Source organism: Galleria mellonella, unplaced genomic scaffold (assembly GCF_026898425.1).
Source record: "Galleria mellonella isolate WM207_F2 unplaced genomic scaffold, CSIRO_AGI_GalMel_v1 utg184, whole genome shotgun sequence".
Lineage (NCBI taxonomy): Eukaryota > Metazoa > Arthropoda > Insecta > Lepidoptera > Pyralidae > Galleria > Galleria mellonella.
In genome coordinates this window covers 2,134,563-2,154,502 of record NW_026442025.1, presented here as the reverse complement: position 1 = coordinate 2,154,502, position 19,940 = coordinate 2,134,563, and the positions used below count along the sequence as shown (strand labels likewise).

At 35.0% G+C, this 19,940-nt stretch overlaps 1 protein-coding gene across 6 annotated transcripts in view; it reads right to left on the bottom strand.

Annotated features, from left to right (window-relative positions):
• The window catches only part of LOC113512140 (uncharacterized), a 307,054-nt gene that overhangs the window by 37,356 nt on the left and 249,758 nt on the right, over nucleotides 1-19,940 (bottom strand). Inside the window, exon 1 of one of the 6 annotated variants that reach the window (XM_026895943.3) lies at nucleotides 5,089-5,290. The exons of the other annotated variants lie outside the window; for them this stretch is intronic. The gene's annotated coding sequence lies outside the window, so the exon portion shown is untranslated. Of the gene's footprint in view, nucleotides 1-5,088; nucleotides 5,291-19,940 lie in introns of those variants that run through there. 6 annotated transcript variants of the gene reach the window in all.

Below are 19,940 nucleotides of genomic sequence, written 5' to 3'. Positions count from 1 at the left end.
TACTATGTTGTGTTTTATATTATATTATATTTGTATTTATAATAAGTTTACTATTGTAATCTTTTGGAGGAAACAACAAAGAGTATCTATCTATCTATCTATCTACACTTTTCATTAAAATTAACTGTATTATTTAATAAATGGCGCAATAAAGTGTATAATAAATAAATATATATTACGTACGAATTTGTTTCATAACAATTAATTAATTAACAATATTTTATTTCACATAAAAAAGTTTGCTGGAAGAAATCTCTTATTAGAGATAAGCTCGCCTTTGTATATTATATTTAAAATTAATTGTTCCTATCATTATGTTTGTGTACAATAAATAATAAAGAATATAGACCAGAGGGAGACTTTGTACAAAAGTCGATTGCTTGGGTATCTCTGTCCCATTCGTGTTTTAACCGTGAAGCAGTTGTGTTTACATGGCTGTGTTTCGGTTTGAAGGGTGGGATATGGCGTGAATTTACAGGGTACAGAGGAATAACATCTGTCCTCAGGAATGGCAACACATGGGGGGTATCATGGGCGAAACAGTATATTTTGTTATGTCCTTGGTACTGCTCATGTCTATAGGCGACGGTTACCACTTTCCATCAGGTGGGCCGTCAGCTTGTTTGCCATTCTAAGTTGTATAAAAAAAAAAGGTTTTTTGTATTAATTATATAGCTAAGTGTATTCATCATATTGGCCATCATCTATCCACTGCTGGACATACGCCTCCTCCACAGACCGCCAAAAAGAACGGTCCTGAGCCACCTGCGTCCACTGACTCCCTGCAATGCATTTGAGGTCGTCACTTCATCTAGTAGAGGGTCGTCCTACACTGCATTTGCCCATACAGGATCACCACTCAAGAACTTTCCTTCCCCACAGATTGTCATTTCTTCGACCTATGTGACCAGGCCAATGCCCCTACAGCTTGCTTATCCTTCTGGCTATGTCTGTGACTTCGGTTCTTTTGCGGATATCTTCGTTTCGGATTCTATGACGCTAAGAGACTCTGAGCATAGCTCTTTCACGGGCAACTGTGAAAGAGCTATGCAGCTATGGCAACTGTGTAGGACCATGTTTCGGTTCCATAAGTCATCGCTGGCAATACGCACTTGTCTTCATACTTTGAGGTAAGTATACGTAAGAAACAATTAGTAATTTGGAGCTTTTGCATATGTGTACAAAGTATAATTTACCATACTCAAATTCTGGATTGATTTTATCAACGTCTTAATGTAATTTAACGTGCAATAACAAGTAAATATATATATATAGATATGAGGAGATTACTCTGGTCTCGAGGGAAATTTACAGCCAATATAAAGGGTATCGACTCGCGTCTAGCCTCTTGATCATTGCTGTCGACGCACCTTCCATCAATCTAATCACCGTCATTACTGTTTATCTGTTCAAGCTTGAACGTCGTCTCGCAGACTTTATTTTAAACTTCAGTGTGAATCGACATTAAGAATTTCAACCGACTTCAAAAACAAGAAGGTTCTAAATTCGGTTGCATTTTTTTTTATTGATACCTCATAACTCTCCGTCAATTGTAAACCGATTTGGTATTTTTGGACATATTTACAGATTGATCCCAAAGAAATTCTATAGTTTACTTTCAACTTCCCAAAGGTTGACTGTAAGAGATCCATCTATGGGATGAGTCCACCATTGTATATAAATTCTTTTAATGTGTCCAACGTAATTTATGTACAATAAAGATTTTACAATACAATAAAAAAAAATTATCTACATCGATATGGCAGTTTAGTTTTAAAATCAAAATGATTGATTTTGCCACATCATTCTATCCCAAATAATAAATACAAAAAATACAAATAGCTTTATTTTGCTTGAAAAGTGGTATAAAGGATGGTAAATAATATTTAAATATTGTTCACACTTTTCACCAGAATCTGGCGTACGAAATTTATTTAATTGTGCTACTATGCTATGCTATTACTATTTTACTTATATCCTCATATTATATAAATGTCAACATATTTACGTATTAATAATAAATTATATAGGTTACAAATTACAATCAATTAATTTAGTCACATATTTAAGCTTTAAAATGTTCAAAATATTCATTAAACGAGTAAAAACATTTTTCTATCTGCCACCTTTTTAAATATATTATACATATAAGTGTATACCAAATATAAAATTTATATTTATTTATTATATATTATAATGAACAAACAAACAAATATTTATTTTCACGATTGTAACACTAACAAAAATAACTTTACATTCGCGTAATTTTGGTGGGAAAATTTATAGAAACACTCAGTTAGGATTGTGCGAGGTATTCAGGTGGAACGTATACAACTGTACCAAAAAAAAAAAAAATAAATAAGGAAGAACAAAAGGACTAAGAGAAAATAGATTACGCATAATATATTACACTTTACTACGTAAGGTATGTTTGCGGTGTAAAAACTCTTATATAAATTACTTAGCACCAAAAACGTTGGGGCGACAACAAAAGATGGCGACGCCGTTGTATCTTCTCTATAAGTAAGCTTCCGTGAATATTCCTTACATTGCACCGTGGAGACCGCAGATATGAATTTGAATAGATGACGCAGTTACGTGTAATTTGCGGTTTAATTTTTGCACCAAATACTTAATTGAATTTTGCTTAAAGTTCGACACGGTCAATTTTGATTTTTGATCAATTAGTCCAAATCTTAAATCAATTGTGGTTTACGTTAAAAATTCCTATCGGTAATCTAGCAAAATTTGATTCGGGTCGGATTGCTAGCAATTCAATTTTTATATGAATTGCTAGCAATCCGATCCGGCTTCGTGCGACTAGATAAAATATTAGTTATATATCGCTGATAATGTAGTATTCTAAAGTTGAAAGAATTTTTAAAAACGGTTGAACTATTTTTTACGTTTAACCATAACAAATTAGTAAACGATCAAGTCTTCCCTTTACATAATATTAAGTACTAGCTTTTGCCCGCGACTTGGTCTGCGTGACCGGGATATGTTTACTGACCGGGATAAAACATTATATAATTAGATTAACCCTGTTCGCCGCACCATAACTGTAAAATTACTTGCTTTGACTACCACGAGACAGGCTTTGCCTAGTGTGGGGTCATAGCTATATTGTACCATAGGCTAATTACGTTAAAGGAAATAAAGATATTCTTATTCTTAAATGTAGATCATGAACACTTATGTTGCATGTTTTCAGTAAGGGATTAAGTATTAATGTGGATGGCTTTAAGGGCAGAGGAAAACCTCAAAAGACATGGATGGACTGTGTGAAAGACAATATTAATTGAGATAAGGGTGGAAAGATGACGACGGTGGATTCTTGTGTTCGAGTAGATTTTGCATTTTTTTTTTACAACACAGGGGGCAAACGAGCATGCGGTTCACCTGATGGTAAGTGACTACTGCCGCCCACGATCACCCACAACACCAGCGGCATTACAAGTATGCTGCCAGCCTTTTAAAAAGGAATAGACTGTTTTCTTGATGGTTATGTTGTATCGGTTCGGAAATACTGCTGCTAGAAGTTGATTCCAAAGAATGGTTGTGCGTGGAAGAAAGTGCCTTGAAAAACGCACGGTGGAGGACCGCCACTCGTCCAGATGATTTGGATGAAACTTTAGTTTGTGGCGGGTTGTACGCTGGTGAATATAATTTTTGTCATGAAAAGAAAACCAATGTTATTAATTACTAGTTGTAATCCGCGGTTTCACTCGCGTGAATCTGTATATAACGTATCATGTATTATTAAGTTACCCGTGTACCATATTTCACTCAAATTTATTCAGTAATTTTTGCGTGCAAAACATCCATCCATTGCTATAAACTACGAATTAAGTGTAATTTTTTTTTATACAACTTAGAATGGCAAACAAGCTGACGGCCCACCTGATGGAAAGTGGTAACCGTCGCCTATAGACATGAGCAGTACCATGGACATAACAGAGTATACTGTTTCGCCCATGATATCCCCCATGCGTTGCCATTCCTGAGGACTCAGGTGTTATTCCTCTGTATCCAGTAAATTCACGCCATATCCCACCCTTCAAACCGAAATACAACCACGTAAACACAACTGTTTCACGGTAGAAACACGAATGGGACAGAGGTACCCAAGCAATCGACTTTTGTACAAAGTCTCCCTCTGGAATGTAACATAATTAATATGTGAGTCCGAACACTAAATTAAATTGTACGTTATCGTTTATAAATATACATTATGATAATCGGTTTCCAATTGTAATAACACGATGCATAGTTTAATATTAGTATGTTTAATTATCATAAACATTAAGGTATATGCGTCATCTATCTTTACCTATATCTGTGATACGGACGGATGGAATAAAGCGCGAAGCATTCGTCACACATCCGTTTGTATCCAAAACCGTTGGCGAAGTTATTTTCGCACGAGTGTTTTGCTCGTTTTTCCGGCTGACTGTACTCTGGGGGTGCGATAGGGTTGTCGAACGCAATAATTTGCTATTGGAAAAGGGCACGAAAGGAAATTCTATTTATAAAATAATATGGACCAGAAATTGCATACCGTAGGGGATAGGGAAGTAGTGGTTAACACTTAAGTACAAGGCGTTATTTTTCAATTTAGATTTTTTTTTTGTTTCAATATGAATAATGTCCCATGTGTCCCAACACTATATATGTCCCAATTTACAGAAAATTACAATAAAATTAAAATAATGAAATCCATTTGTATTAAAATAATCTCACTATTGTTAAGGTTAAAAAAAAATAATAACATAAAAATAACAATAACACTGTTGAATTTAGAAATTTTTTGAAGTGCACTAAAAATTTAACGCAACTATCAGATTTAAAATGACAGCTGCATTATACCTACACCACTATATTATTGTATTAATTGCCTTGACACTGTCAATAAATAGAAATGAAAAAATGCGACTTCAATCATTCAAAAAATGGAATGGAAAAACATAAAAATTGGAAAAATGGAAAAATTCTAAATTGGCCAACATTTCACGTAACATATAAAAATCGAGAAATATTTTTAAAGACATAAAACTATGATCATTTCGACCAAGATTTCCCACTTACCTGTGACATGACAAACAATAAATCCATGTTATGCACATAAAACCACTTCAAAAACACCAACTCCATAGGCATTTTATATTTGTCTGTCGTTTAACACATATTATGAGAACATAAGAAACACATCACTTACAATTTACATCGTTATCAACACGTAAGTTTTTTTCACTGCGCGTGCGCACTAAGACACGCCTATGCGAGAACAATTGTGAGGTGGCAAGCGTGAGTTGCGCTGGCGCCAGTATCAATTGAAGAGAGTGGGGGTACGTCTGCGAGGCCCATTCATAAATGCTCGTATTGCGAAATTTTAAGTATTATAGGTATTTATTTATACAGTTTCGTATATTGTAGGAAACTTAATTTTTTTTTATGTATAGTATTGAAATGATAATCCAGTACGCGCTATTGGTATAAACTGCACAGGCACCAGTAAGAGATGATAAGTAAAGACGAACGGGGGTCAGTTAGCCCATCGCGACGAACTCTTTAAAAATAAATCAGGCAGTTTCCAGGGACTGTCATGAGGAGGCCGACTTGATAGGATATATTATTGCTAGCAATGTCGGTAAATCTTTCTAATTACCAAACGCAACCCCCTTTCCCCCAGTTTAAATATTAAATAAAGTACTATTAAATTTCGTCGTGTGGTTTAAGAGGCGACTAAGGAAAGTAAATGTTCGAAAGACGGGTAGCAGTGTCCCTCTTAAAACATCTCCAAAGGCTTAGTGCGGTTGCGTCAACCCACATGCCAAGCGTGGCAACTACTGACAAAACTTCCTATATGGTAAAGGCCTATATACAGCAGTGGACAGTTCACGGCCGATACCATAATTATATAATAAACTTTTAAAATTGATAGCAATCTCTGTCTGTGGTATAGCAGGCACAGCTAGACATATAGGTTTATTAGAGTAAGTTAGTTCATGAATGGTTGTTAAATAAATTAAATTTGCTGAAATCCGGGTATTTTAGGAGTAGTTCGTATTTTATGTTGTAATTATTTATTTATATGGGAAACAAACAATACAATTATCATTAAGAACATTCGAAGTAAGTAGTGAGTAATCAATGAAATTTCTATTAATTAATTACATACTTACAAAGCAGATAAGATATACATAAGAATTGATAAGTAAGACTAGGAAAGAATACAAATTGAGTGATAAATACATAGATACGATATGTACTAAAACAAATCCCTAGAGTAGTGATTGCATAAACCGCATAAAACTCATTATGGAGAAGGGGCACTGTCAATCATGAAGGACAGGGAAAATCATAAAAAAAAGATCGAATTCTATGATTATTTATTGATTAATCAATTGATTTCAGCAAAAACTGGGACACGAGAATGGGATAGTTGTCAGCCCTACAGGAATCCATTTTATAACGAATTAAAAACCACACTTTGTACTTTTCAAAAACACACATCTTTAATAGAAGATAAATGGAACGAATTGCGTCTGCAAATAACATATTTAATTTTAGAACGCAAAACAAAATTTTACAATATTCGTAATTCTAAATTCGAATTTGGAACCTAACTAAAATATTGTTCCACAATTAATTTTAGTGGAATATAAAATTGACGACCCTAAAGGCGGATTATGTAAAATTCTAGGGTTAAAAATGTGGTTATATATTATGAAATTAAACTTTGGCTAATTGGAATGGCTGGTTTGAGGCCGCGGCGGTAATTTTGTTTGACTGTCGGCAGCACGCGCTAAATACGTAATAGGTTTCTAACATCGGCTCTAACTTGAATAATAAAGTGACTATATTTTAGTTTCGTATTTGAGGTTCGTAAATATTCTATTTAATTAAGAAATGATAGACGGAACATATTGTAACTGTATTAGCTACGTTACAGTTATGAATACAGGGTGATTTTTAAATTGTTAGAATCCTTTTAAGGGAGAATTGTTAAAGGGTATTTTATTCTATATAAAATTCAGCATACACGTAGTCTATGGGATGAAAGTGGACATATGCAAATTTTTACCCATTCGATGCGACAACGACAGTTATATTTTCCTGTACATACAACCTATATTTACGTATCAAAGCACCTGTATTACGATAATTATCGCAATTTGTAACCTAAATGACTCGATGAATTTTAATAAATGAGACGTCGTTTTTAATGGATAACAATGGAATGGTAACCCCGCTTACATTATCCGTATACACTGGCGGGGCACCAGTGAGACATGATAGGTAATAAATTCCACTAGAATTAACCACAATGATTTCCAGGCGGAACCGCGTGGAGGTCGACCTGATAGGGTGTATTGCTAACAATGGGTCAGTCAGACCCCATTACTAACAATCCCTTTTCCCCCTGGCATTTAGCTATTCGGTCACGTTGTAAAAAGGATGTTGTTCCAAATATGTCTTTATAATATTTATAATAAGTTTACTATTGTAATCTTTTGGAGCAAACAATAATGAGTATCTATCTGTCTCTTTCTATATGAAATCTCTTTCTATATATTATAAGAAGGCTATAGATATTTGTACCAATTTTTACTAATACATACAATAAATGTGAAAGTGAGTTTGTTTATTTGTTAGTTCTCAATGCCTTAACATCTTTAACAATCACTATATAATAAAATTTGGTACGCACTATTCAGAATTGACTAATATACTGTGTAATAGACTCATAAAGAAATATACTGATAAATCGAGAGATTCATAATTTTGAAAGGCAATTAAAAATTATTATTAATATTATGTGAAAGTGAGTTTTTTTTGATGGGTGAAAATGGTATGGTAACGCCGCCTGCGCAACGGGATACGCTGGCAGAGTACCAGTGAAGGGTGATAGATGAGAATGAAAATAGGCCAGTTAGCCCATCATGATGAATTCATCGGGAATCAACCATGACAGTTTCCAGGGGAACCGCGAGGAGGTCGACCTGGTTGGGTATATTGCTAGCAATGGGATTCTCAGTCTCCATCACTAACAATCCCTTTCCCCCCTGTAAAAGTGAATTTGTTTGATACCTCTCAACATCATATTTGGTATGCACGTATTTTTTTTTTTAAATAATGGATGAAGATGGTATGATGCACCCGCCTATGCTAACAGTATACGATGGTGGGGCATCAGTGGTGGAAGAAACGATGAGGATAAAAGCAGGCTAATGTTTTTTAATGGATGATAATGAAATGGTTAAATTGTGTGCGCCAACGTATACGCTGACGAGACACCAATGAAGGATAATAGGTCAGATTGAAAAGGAAGGTCAGATAGTCCCATCGTGATGAATACACCTGGAATTCAGTATGATGGTTTCCAGGTGGGACCACATGTAAGTCTCCCCTGGAGGTATATTCCTATCAATGGAACTGATAGTACGCATTATTAACAAACCCTTTTCCCCCAATGGTTTCCAGAGGAGACCGCGTGGATATCGACCTGACAGAGTACGTTGCTAGCAATGGGGACTATCATCCCCATTAATAACAATTCCTTTCAATGCGTGCAATCCAGAGGGACAGACACAGACTGAAGAAGGACATAACCATCAAATTTTATGCTAGTCAGAGAACATTTCGGTTACGTGGACAGAGTGGATGGGTAAAATGAGTGGCCACGTACCCATATCTATCTGTTCTCTATTTAAAGGTTGTCTGTAAAAGCTCGCTCTAGCGATAAAACCGCCTTTTGTACCTTTATGTATACCTACATTTCAATCTATACTTTATGTTACTGTATTTTACTTGAATTTTTCTAATTGTCATTGTATTTTTGTATGTTTTTATTGCAATAAAGAGTTAAATAAATAAATAACGAAATCTTGAATCACTTCACAAACGTTACCCCCATTTTCGTTGCGTCAAGCGGATTATTCGTAGATTCATAACAACATACCCCCGCCCGCTTGGCGCGTTATCGGATTGCGCTATTGTTTTCAAATATTGCCTTGGGATTTCACGATGGAACATAATGGGCTTTCATATAAGATGCTCAATACATTGAATTCAATATATTTTTGAAAACAAAAGAAGAGGTAACGTAAATATATTTAAAAACATCTGAAATCTTTGTAGAATCCTACAACTACATACATACATATCTGTCACGCCTGTCTCCTATTAAGGGTAGGCAGAAACAATAGAACGCGAAATGCTTCGATTTAAACAAACCTCTTTCGCTTCTATATATATATATATATATATATATATATATATATATATATATATCATCATGTCAGCCTTTAACAGCTTTAGGCTAGGTCTATTGCCAAATGGAGTTTGCAATTGCAATGCAACTGCATTGAAAAATGCAGTTAGTAATTTCTAAATGTTTTAAGAGGGGCACTGCTGCCCATCGCAAAGGCATGGCCTATTCTGTCGAGACCGCACGGCTAATATACAATAATAATATACTAATATAAAATATAGAAAATTAACCGTAATACAATTATTTACTGAACTTGATTTTATAATATGTTGTTACATACATGTAATATTTTATATATGTATTTATGACAAAAAATAGAATAAACTAGATGCCCTTTATACAAGTTAATAAATAACTTAGTAAGGACAACAGTAAACTGATTGGAAATTGTAACAAATTAACATGTACCTATCCTTAACATAACACTATATATGTAACCTAAACATGGAAAAATAAATTATTATTATTACTAAAAAACTGCAAGTTTGTAAGTTGATAAACTACTGAAGAGATTTGAATAAAATTCAGTACACATATATATGTTATATCCTAACTTGGAACACAGCATATTTTATATATTGATTCACGCGAACAAAGCCGCGGTTTACGGCTAAATATTCAATAAGTTTTAAATTTAAATTATCGAATATATTATTTTTTCGAATGCATTATCTGATTCGATATATCACGGTCATGAGAGATATCTAGTCAGATAAATAAAAAATATTTTTTATCGAATAAAAATTATCGAATTAGAAAATACAATAATATAAATATTAATAGAATATGATATATAGGATACTCTATGTATAACAAAATTCACTGCTAATATATAACTTTGATATGATCCTAATGAATCAGATTTCATCCTGTATACGATTTAATTACTGTGCTGTAGAGGCGTGTTTTAATAATGTAATATAACAGTTTGTAACTATTATAATTTATTTTATAATTAAAATCAATACTATTAACGTGAAAAAGAAATAACAACGCTGTATTGATCATCGGTATCATCCGCGTGAATTAGTACATAACGTATCCTATGTATTAAATTAGGATATAACCTAACTTAGCACCTAGGATACTGTATGTATACCAAACTTTGACACCAGTACATTACTTTGATATGATCCTAATGAATAAAATTACATTCTGCATACGAGTATGTGTAGTAATTAGTGATGTACTCATATAGGCGAATGTTTTATTAATGAATCCTAGATATAACAGTTTATATATATATTACTATTTATTTTATAATTACAATCAGTACTGTTAACATGAAACAGAAATTATCCTGCGGCATCGTCCGCGTACATAAAATATCCTATACACTAAATTAGGATGTAACCTAACTTAGCACATAGGATACTGTATGTATACCAAATTTCGCCGTCTACACATTACTTTGATATGATCCTAATGAATAAGATTACATCCTGTATACGAATACGTGTAGTAATTAGTGATGTATAGACGAATGTTTTATTAATGAAGCCTAGATATAACAATTTATATGTATTATTATTTATTATATAATTAGAATTAATACTGGTAAGGTGAAACAGACATTCAGAAAGTTGTAAATCGCGGCATCGCCCGTTTGATTCAGTACATAAAATATCCTATATACTAAGTTAGGATAAAACCTACTCGTATAACAAATTTCCCTGTGGTCTCGGCATAGAATCGGCTATCCCTTCCTTTCCCATGGGAGTCGTATACGACTCCCACGAGAAAGGAAGTATAGGCAGTATCTCAGTTGCCCTATAGGGTAACTGAGAGAACTTAACGATCGAGAAATAGGTAACAGCGTCCCTCTTAAAATTTTACCAAAAGCCTAACTGCGGTTGCCAACCCGCTAGTCAAGGAATGCAACTACTGGCAAATCCTCCTTATAAGAGACGCCTAAGCCCAGCAGTGGACAGTTAACGGCTGATATGATGATACCAAATTTCATTCAAATCCATTTACCAGAGGGAGACTTTGTACAAAAGTCGATTGCTTAGGTACCTCTGTCCCATTCGTGTTTCTACCGTGAAGCAGTTGTGTTTGCATAGCTGTGTTTCGGTTTGAAGGGTGGGATATGGCGTGAATTTACTGGGTACAGAGGAATAACATCTGAGTCCTCAGGAATGGCAACGCATGGGGGGTATTATGGGCGAAACAGTATACTCTGTTATGTCCATGGTACTTACGTGTCTATAGGCGACGGTTACCACTTTCCATCAGGTGGGCCGTCAGCTTGTTTGCCATTCTAAGTTGTATAAAAAAAAATTAGTTTTTGTATGAAAGAGTAACAAACATCCATCTGTCCTTACAAACGTTCGCATTTACAATATTAATAGAATCCTATGTGACCATTTAATATCACTATTATAAATTCTGTGTTAATTATTACCTGTTACGCCCAATCAATAGCTGTATGGTTCCTGCATAGAATAGGCCACCCCTTTCTTTACCGTGAGTGTCGTAAGAGGTGACTAAGAGAATTTAACGGTCGAGGGATGGGCAACAGCGTCCCTCTTAAAACATTACCAAAAACCTAATTGCGGTTGCCAACCCGGTTGCCAAAAATGGCAACTACTGGCAATACTCCTTTATAGGAGAGGTCTATATTCAGAGTAGACATTTATCGGGTGATAAAACGCTCAACTTTAGCCATAAGTATTAAATTAATAAATTATAACTTTATTTGCATGAATATCTTTGCAGGTTATTATTACATTAGGAGTATTTAATGTAAAAAAAGACTGCATTCAACCGTGTGACGTGCAAATATTTAATTTGGAACTTGTCTTTAAAATTTCACATTAAAATAGTCTTCAGGTGAATAAAAACATTTCACAATAAACCAATTGTGAAGTCCCTCATTGCATTTTGTCTGTCAGATCTCTATATTCTGTACGTAATTTATTATATATTTTAACTGCCATGTAGTAACAATGTCTGTTTTTTTTAATAGTTGGTGATGTAATGGTAACCCCGCCTGCGTTAACGGTATACGCTGGCTGGGCACCAATGAGGGATAATAGGTGAGATTGAGAGGCTGGTCAGTTAGCCCATCGTGATTAATACATATGGAATTCATCACGACGGTTTCCAAGGGGTACCACGTGGAGGTCGACCTGATAGTATATTGCTAGCAATGGGACTAGTAGTCCGCATTACTAACAATCCCTTTTCCCCCTAACAATTTCTATTGTACAATACGAATCTATGGGGGGGGGGAAAGGATTGTTAGTAATGGAGACTGAGAATCCCATTGCTAGCAATATACCCAACCAGGTCGACCTCCTCGCGGTTCTCCCTGGAAACTATCATGGTTAATTCCTGATGAATTCATCATGATGGGCTAACTGGCCTGTTTTCATTCTCATCGATCACCCTTCACTGGTGCTTCACCAGCGTATCCCATTAGCGCAGGCGGAGTTACCTTACCATTTTCATCCATCAAAAAAAAAAATACCAACCTATGTCGAGGTACCATAAGTGATTTGTATGCCCTTTATCCTTAACAAACACTTTTCAATGGAATGCGGTATTTAAATTAATACGTGTTTATGATAATCCTCTTTAAATTGCAGTACAAATTGTTATCTAAATGAAAAAGGATTATCAGCTTTATATAACATGTATACCGTAATAAACCATTAGCGTCCCTATGGTGGGTTGGGTGTTATTAGCTTAATTTTACCACAAGCATTGTTAGATGCAATTTTTCATTTTTGCCCAAATTTTATTTTACTAATGATATAATGAAGTGTTCTACAGTGAAAAAGTTGTGTTTTGCTGCTTTTAGTTTGAAGGGTAGGATATGGCAGTGAATTTACTGGGTACAGAGGAATAACACCGGAGTCCTCAGGAATGGCAACGCATGGGGGGTATCATGGGCGGAACAGTATATTCTGTTATGTCCATGTTTACTACTCATGTCTATAGGTGATGGTTACAACTTTCCATCAGGTGGGCAGTCAGCTTGTTTGCCATTCTTGCTGAGTTAGGTCCTTTGCACAAACATTGCTACATTCTAAGTTGCATACAAAAAAAAAGGAATTGAAAGAATTTAAAAAGAATGACTGAATGTGGGAGATATATATAAAAAAAATATGAGGATCTTACTAAGATCAATAGATACTAAAGAAGTAATAATTTTTGAAAAACTCATCTGTCTGTCTTGTTTGTGTGTTTGTTCTGGTATCGCGCAATATCTACTGCACCTAACCGTAGTCAGTAAGTGTGTATAAAAGTACATATATTGTGTAGTTAAGATTAATAAAAAAAAAAAAAACTACAGCACCAAATTAGATGCGGTTCTCACAGTTGTATTCTTAGAGATTTAATTTAAAAACTGGTGTACGCGTATGTTTCATCTTGATACGATATGTAGAAATGATCAATTTCGTTGATTTTCCTACCTTTGAAATCCACGCATATATAACACCTTTTTTCTTAACACGGGTTCATTTATAATACTCGTATAATGTAAAAAAATACTGGCCGTTTTTCTATAAAATTTGGTGCTGAAACTATAACTAGAAATTATAAATTAAGAATATTATAATATCATCATTTTTTATGGTGATATGAGGCGTTATTGTTCACTGTTGACCATAGGACTCTTCCTATTGAGGGGTTTTTTTGTTAGATGAAAATGGTATGGTAACCCCGCCCGCGCTAACGGGATACGCTGGCGGAGCACCAGTGAAGGGTGATAGATGAGAATGAAAACAGGCCAGTTAGCCTATCATGATGAATTCATCATGAAGAATTAATCATGATAGTTTCCAGGGGGAACCGGGTGGAGGTCGACCTGGTTAGGTATATTGCTAGCAATGGGATTTTTAGTCTCCATTACTAATAATCCCCCCCCCCCCCACTATTGAGGGGTTTACAAGTAGTTGCCGAGGTAAGCAAGCGGGTTGCCAACCGCAGTTAAACTTTGGTGATATTTTAAGAGAGACACTGTTGTCCATCCCTCGCCCTCCCTTATTCGCCACTTAGAACACCCACGGGAAAGAAAGGGGAATAAATAATACTATACTATAACAAAATATTTACCACGGGAAACTACAAAAACTGGTCCGACAAAGAGTCCCACGGGAACGATGTGGCTAGAACTACTTTAATATTATCGGTAGATAATACAGCAATGGCTGTCTGTGTACATTAGGTATTAGGTATACCTATAGGCGACATAACATCGACTTGTGTATACAGTAGGCCTCAATTTCCCCTCCGTTCGATATTATAGGATAGATGGAACCTTATTCCTGTTTATTGTGATTGGAATTAAGCGACATGACTAAGTAGATTTGTAATGAACGTAAACATCGTGGGACGATTAGGCGCGGGTCACACTGAGAGCTAGGCTTTTTTTTTTATCGGTGAGAATGAAATGATAACCCTAACTGCGCTATCGGTATACGCTGGCGGGGCACAAGTGAGGAATGATAGGTGAGAATGGAAAGGCAGGCCAGTTAACCCATCGTGATGAATACACCTGGAATTCAGCACAATGGTTTCCAAGAGGGATCATGTGGAGGTCGATCTAACAGAGTATATTGCTAGTAATGGGACTGGTAGCCCGAATTACTCCAGCATATACCAGCGCAGGTGGGGTTACCATTACCTTATTATCTGTTCAAAAAAAAAGCGCATGCGGGGCATCATAGATATAATATAATAGTGTATTTTTAATGCCTAAAGTGTTTATGTCTATAAGCGACGGTTACCACTTTAGATCAGGTGGGCCCTATACAATACACCCTACCAGGTCGACCTTCACGTGGTTCCCCCTAGAAACCATCGTGGTTAATTCTAGCGGAATTCGTCACGATGGGCTAATTGACCTGCTTTCATCATCACTTATCATCATTCACTGGTGCCCCGCCAGCGTATACCGATAGCGTAGGCGGAGATCATCATTTCATTATCAACCATTATAAAAAAAGCCAAAAATAAATAATAAAGTTCGCTTATTTAGCTCTCAGTGTGGTCTGCACTTAACACAGTGAGACGTTTCGTCGCGAGCAATTTGCCAAGGCATGATGCGGCACGCGACATATTGGTATATTTTTGATTTATTATTTTTTCTTTTTGAAGTATATATGTGCGTTGCGTGTTCGTTTTGAATATATGGTACTAAATTTCTTAGCAAAGTTAAAGAATACAATTACTATTAAACAATGTTACCAATAAAATAAAACTAGGTCTTAACGTCGACTTCATCCGAAAAAACTAAAAACTGGTGCTGAGCAGCTGTACACATTGCACTGGAACACTCCCAGCATCGGATTGCAACTGGATGATGTCTGTATATGGAAACCATTAAAAAAAAACATTAACATTTAGAATTTTTATGTGTCTATTACTATATTTGTTTCGGCATCCCGCAAAAAACAACCTTCCCTAGCGCGTTTATTGCTTTTTGAATTGAATGCGTTTTTCACTGAAAACTGGTTTATTTTTTATTTTAATACGTCATCTAGAAGTGATTTATATCATTGGCTTGCCTACTTTTAAAATTCGCGCGCGTACCAAGTGGCTGGCAATAAGCTGGCAATAAATATTAATGAATGTTTATTTAAAATTTCGATGGGGAATAAAAAATATTAACCAGAACAAGTTACATTATATTCTACTTTCGATATTTTCAAATATTTATTATTATTATTTATTTATGTATTAATGTTATATTATTATGTATTTTTGTTATTTACATATGTAGGTGTATACAGTAATTTTTTATTGTATTATATATTCAATTTTCACTGGGTATTATTTAGTTTATCTTTAGCTGTACTGTTACTACCCTTGTACATTCTACAGTTTTCTTTCAGCTTCTCAGAGGTTGACTGTGAGAGATCCCTTTATGGGATAAGTCCACCATTGTATATTAAATCTTTTAATGTATTCAGTATGAATTATGTACAATAAAGATTTTACAATATAATATTTTTACCAATAAAATCCAAGGTTCCTGTAACAGTTTTATTTATTTATTGCACACGTCAGATTACATTATTACTTACAAGCTAGTTAATCAGAAGGAGACTTAGACCAAAAGTCGTTTTGAGTTGCTTGGGCACCTCTGTCCCATTCGTGTTTCAACCGTGAAGCAGTCGTGTTTGCATGGCTGTGTTTCAGTTTGAAGGGCGGGATATGGCAGTGAATTTATAGGGTATAGAGGAATAACACCTGAGTCCTCAGGAATAGCAATGCATGGGGAGTATCATGGGCGAAACAGTATAGTCTGTTATGTCCATGCTACTGCTCATGTCTATAGGCGACGATTACCACTTTCCAATCGCAAACTTTTTTGCCATTCTAAGCTGCATAATAAAAAGTAATTCTACTATTCGGCGTGGAGATGAATTCAACAAATCCTAATTCATCAAAATTTGTCCAGCTGTTTTGGACTTATAAATGGTATAAATAACCCGACATTGTTTTGTTTATGTAAATTATTATTTTTAATAAGAATTCACTACAATCGAGTTCAACTCTGTAAGAGTTCTCTTCCAGCAAACACATCTAATATGTATGATCTGGGGGGAAATGGATTGTTACTAATGGAGACTAAGAGTCCCATTGCTAGCAATATACCCAACTAGGTCGACCTCCTCGCGGTTCCCCCTGGAAACTATCATGATTAATTCCAAATGAATTCATCATGATAGGCTAACTGGCCTGTTTTCATCCTCATTGATCACCATTCACTAGTGCCCCGCCAGCGTATCCCGTTAGCGCAGGCGGGGTTACCATTCCATTATCACCCATCAAAAAAAAAACTCGACTATGTTTTGTTTATTATTTTGAATTAGAATGCAGTACCTACAGTTGAGTTTAACTCCGTAAGAGTTCTCTTCCAACAAACACACCTAATATGTATGATCTAATATATTAATTTAAGTTGTTTAAAAAAAGAGTAAAACATCGAATTAAGTCCCAGTCTAAGTTAGGCCTTATATAAATTTTCAAATTACTGTGCAAAAAATAAGCAAATGAGTTTTTCAAAGCTTCGTTCCGGCTCAATTTAGGCAGCGAGATACACGGCACCGTGATACACGGCACCGTGTTAAGGTAACAAAAGAATATTGCTCATCATCCATCCAAGAAATCCATCTGAATAATGCACTTAATTTGTTATAGGTTTTTCTTGGTAAACCACATCAGTCGTGTGTAATGATAGCATAGAAACACTTCACACTAGAGGGCGCCGCCGTTACGCGTACTGATACTGGATTTATCACGTCTAATTAACCTCCAAACATTTCGGTTCTCTATCTACACCAAAACGGGCGGTGAATACTGAATACGGATATATTTTTAACCTTACACAAACCAGAAACGTTTACGTAGGAATCCTTTATTTATAAACCAATGTTTTCGAAATGATCGCGCGAATTTGTTCGACGGCCCAGTTGATTGATTACCCCTCTCGAACGCAGGCATTTTTTTTTATATATAAAACATTAGATTAAAAGAACAAAACGTTATTATTTTTAAATTAATCAATTTATTCAACCCGGATTACGAAATGGCAAAGAGATTTACGGCGCACAATATATAATTTAACAAAGTTGAGATTAATAAAAGGAAATTTAATGTGTACGTGAATAATTAGTAATATAATTAATAAAATAATTAATTTAATAATGATTAACAGGATTACCATATGCTTTATTATTATAATAAATGTGATATTTAATACATTAAGCGTAAAAAAATCGGCGATTTTAAATATAACTGTGACATAAATTGGAGTCAATGCACGAATAAAGTATAATTATAAAAATAATTACAAAATCAGTACCGACTAAAAACTGATTAAGAAAGATTAAAAAAAAAAGACTTCAAAATTTATTTGAAAATATAATAATTTGTTTTTTTTTTTTTTTTGGTGAGGATCCATTAAAATGTATTTTGACACTTAGCGGACTAATATTATTTGATTATATCGATTATTTGGCAGCATTTGTCCTTCTATTCTATTCATACCTGAAGGCAGAGGGTGTAAAATTTTTTAACGAAAATTAAGTAATTTTTTATATCAGCTTTATTCACGTTTTCAATTCAGGCACGCCCGACTAGTTTCAAACTCAACAGAAGTCCTTTTTTCATGCGCATCGTTCACAGCTGCGTCTCGAACAGCACTACACGACCAGCACGCTGTTTATCATTGCTTTAACTAGTATTCTATTAAAAATGTATACTTTCGTTTTAATTTTAATAAACAAGCACAACATATGAATATATATATATATATATATATATATATAGAATTTTACTGTGCATTAAAGTTCAAATAAATAAATATGATATTTTAATATTAACTGCAAATTCTATTCAGATTTAAACCGAGATATGTTTAACTGGTATTGGTGAGTTTTATATTAACAGTGTTGTGTAGGTCCATTATACTTTGAAAGGTGACGAAGGTCAGCCGGTCCGTGTAAACATACGGTTGTTTACATGTTAATAATTTTACTAATTTCAGGTAGATTATGAAATATTGTTCGTTGTTTGTTTGTCTAGTAGGTAGAGGGAAGGTGGCATCATCCCTCTGTTCTAATTACAACCACATAATAAATATCACTTAGAGAAGAACGGTAAGTATTAGATTAGAACATGGAAAATGAATAAAATTGGATTTATGTTATTTGTTTAAATTGTTTCATTGTACCTTACTTGGTAAAGAATTTGATACATAAAAGAAATACACAGCAGATACATTTTACCAGAGCGAGACTTTGTACAAAAGTCGTTTGCTTGGATATATCTGTCCCATTCGTGTTTCAACCGTGAAGCAGTTGTGTTTGCATGGATGTGTTTCGGTCTGAAGGGTGGTATATAGCAGTGAATTTACTGGATACAGAGGAATAACACCGGAGTCCTCAGGAATGGCAACGCATGGGGTGTATCATGGGCGAAACAGTATACTCTGTTATGTCTACGGTACTGCTCATGTTTATAGGCGATGGTCACCACTTTCCATCAGGTGGGCCGTCAGCTTGTTTACTATTCTAAGTTGTATAAAAAAACATAGATTCATTCTAAATAGGGATATATTTCAGTTGTATAAAACATGACAATCTTAGGGAGATTCTTTTTCAACCGCCTTTAAATTACTCAGCGACCTATGGAGATGGCTACGCTCAAAGTTATCTTGACAGATTGGTTCCAAAATGAGTATATTCGTAAAAGAATGCAAGCTAAAGTAGCAATAAGCTAGTCACATAGCTCAAAGAACCGATAACTGTTAAGGAAAAAAGTTCTTAAGTGGCGAACCCCCACTAGATGGAGTGACGACCTCAAATGCATTGCAGAGAGCCAGTGGATGCAGGTGGCTCAGGACCGTTCCTTATGAGGAAGGCTTATGTTCAGCAGTGGACGGATAATGGCTGAGATGTTCATGACGATTCATCTTATTGGTCCTTTTCGTGACATTATTAGTAATGGCGTCCCCATTACTAATTCCCATTTCTAGAATTATATTTTGTCAGGTCGACATCCATGCAGGGATCATGCCACAATACGCCCTTCTACATGGTGTCTTTTTTATGGATGATAACGGAATAGCAACCACGTCTGTGATAGCTAAATAGAATAGTAATATAAATGATAAGGCGGAGATGAAAGCAGGTCTGTTAGCCCA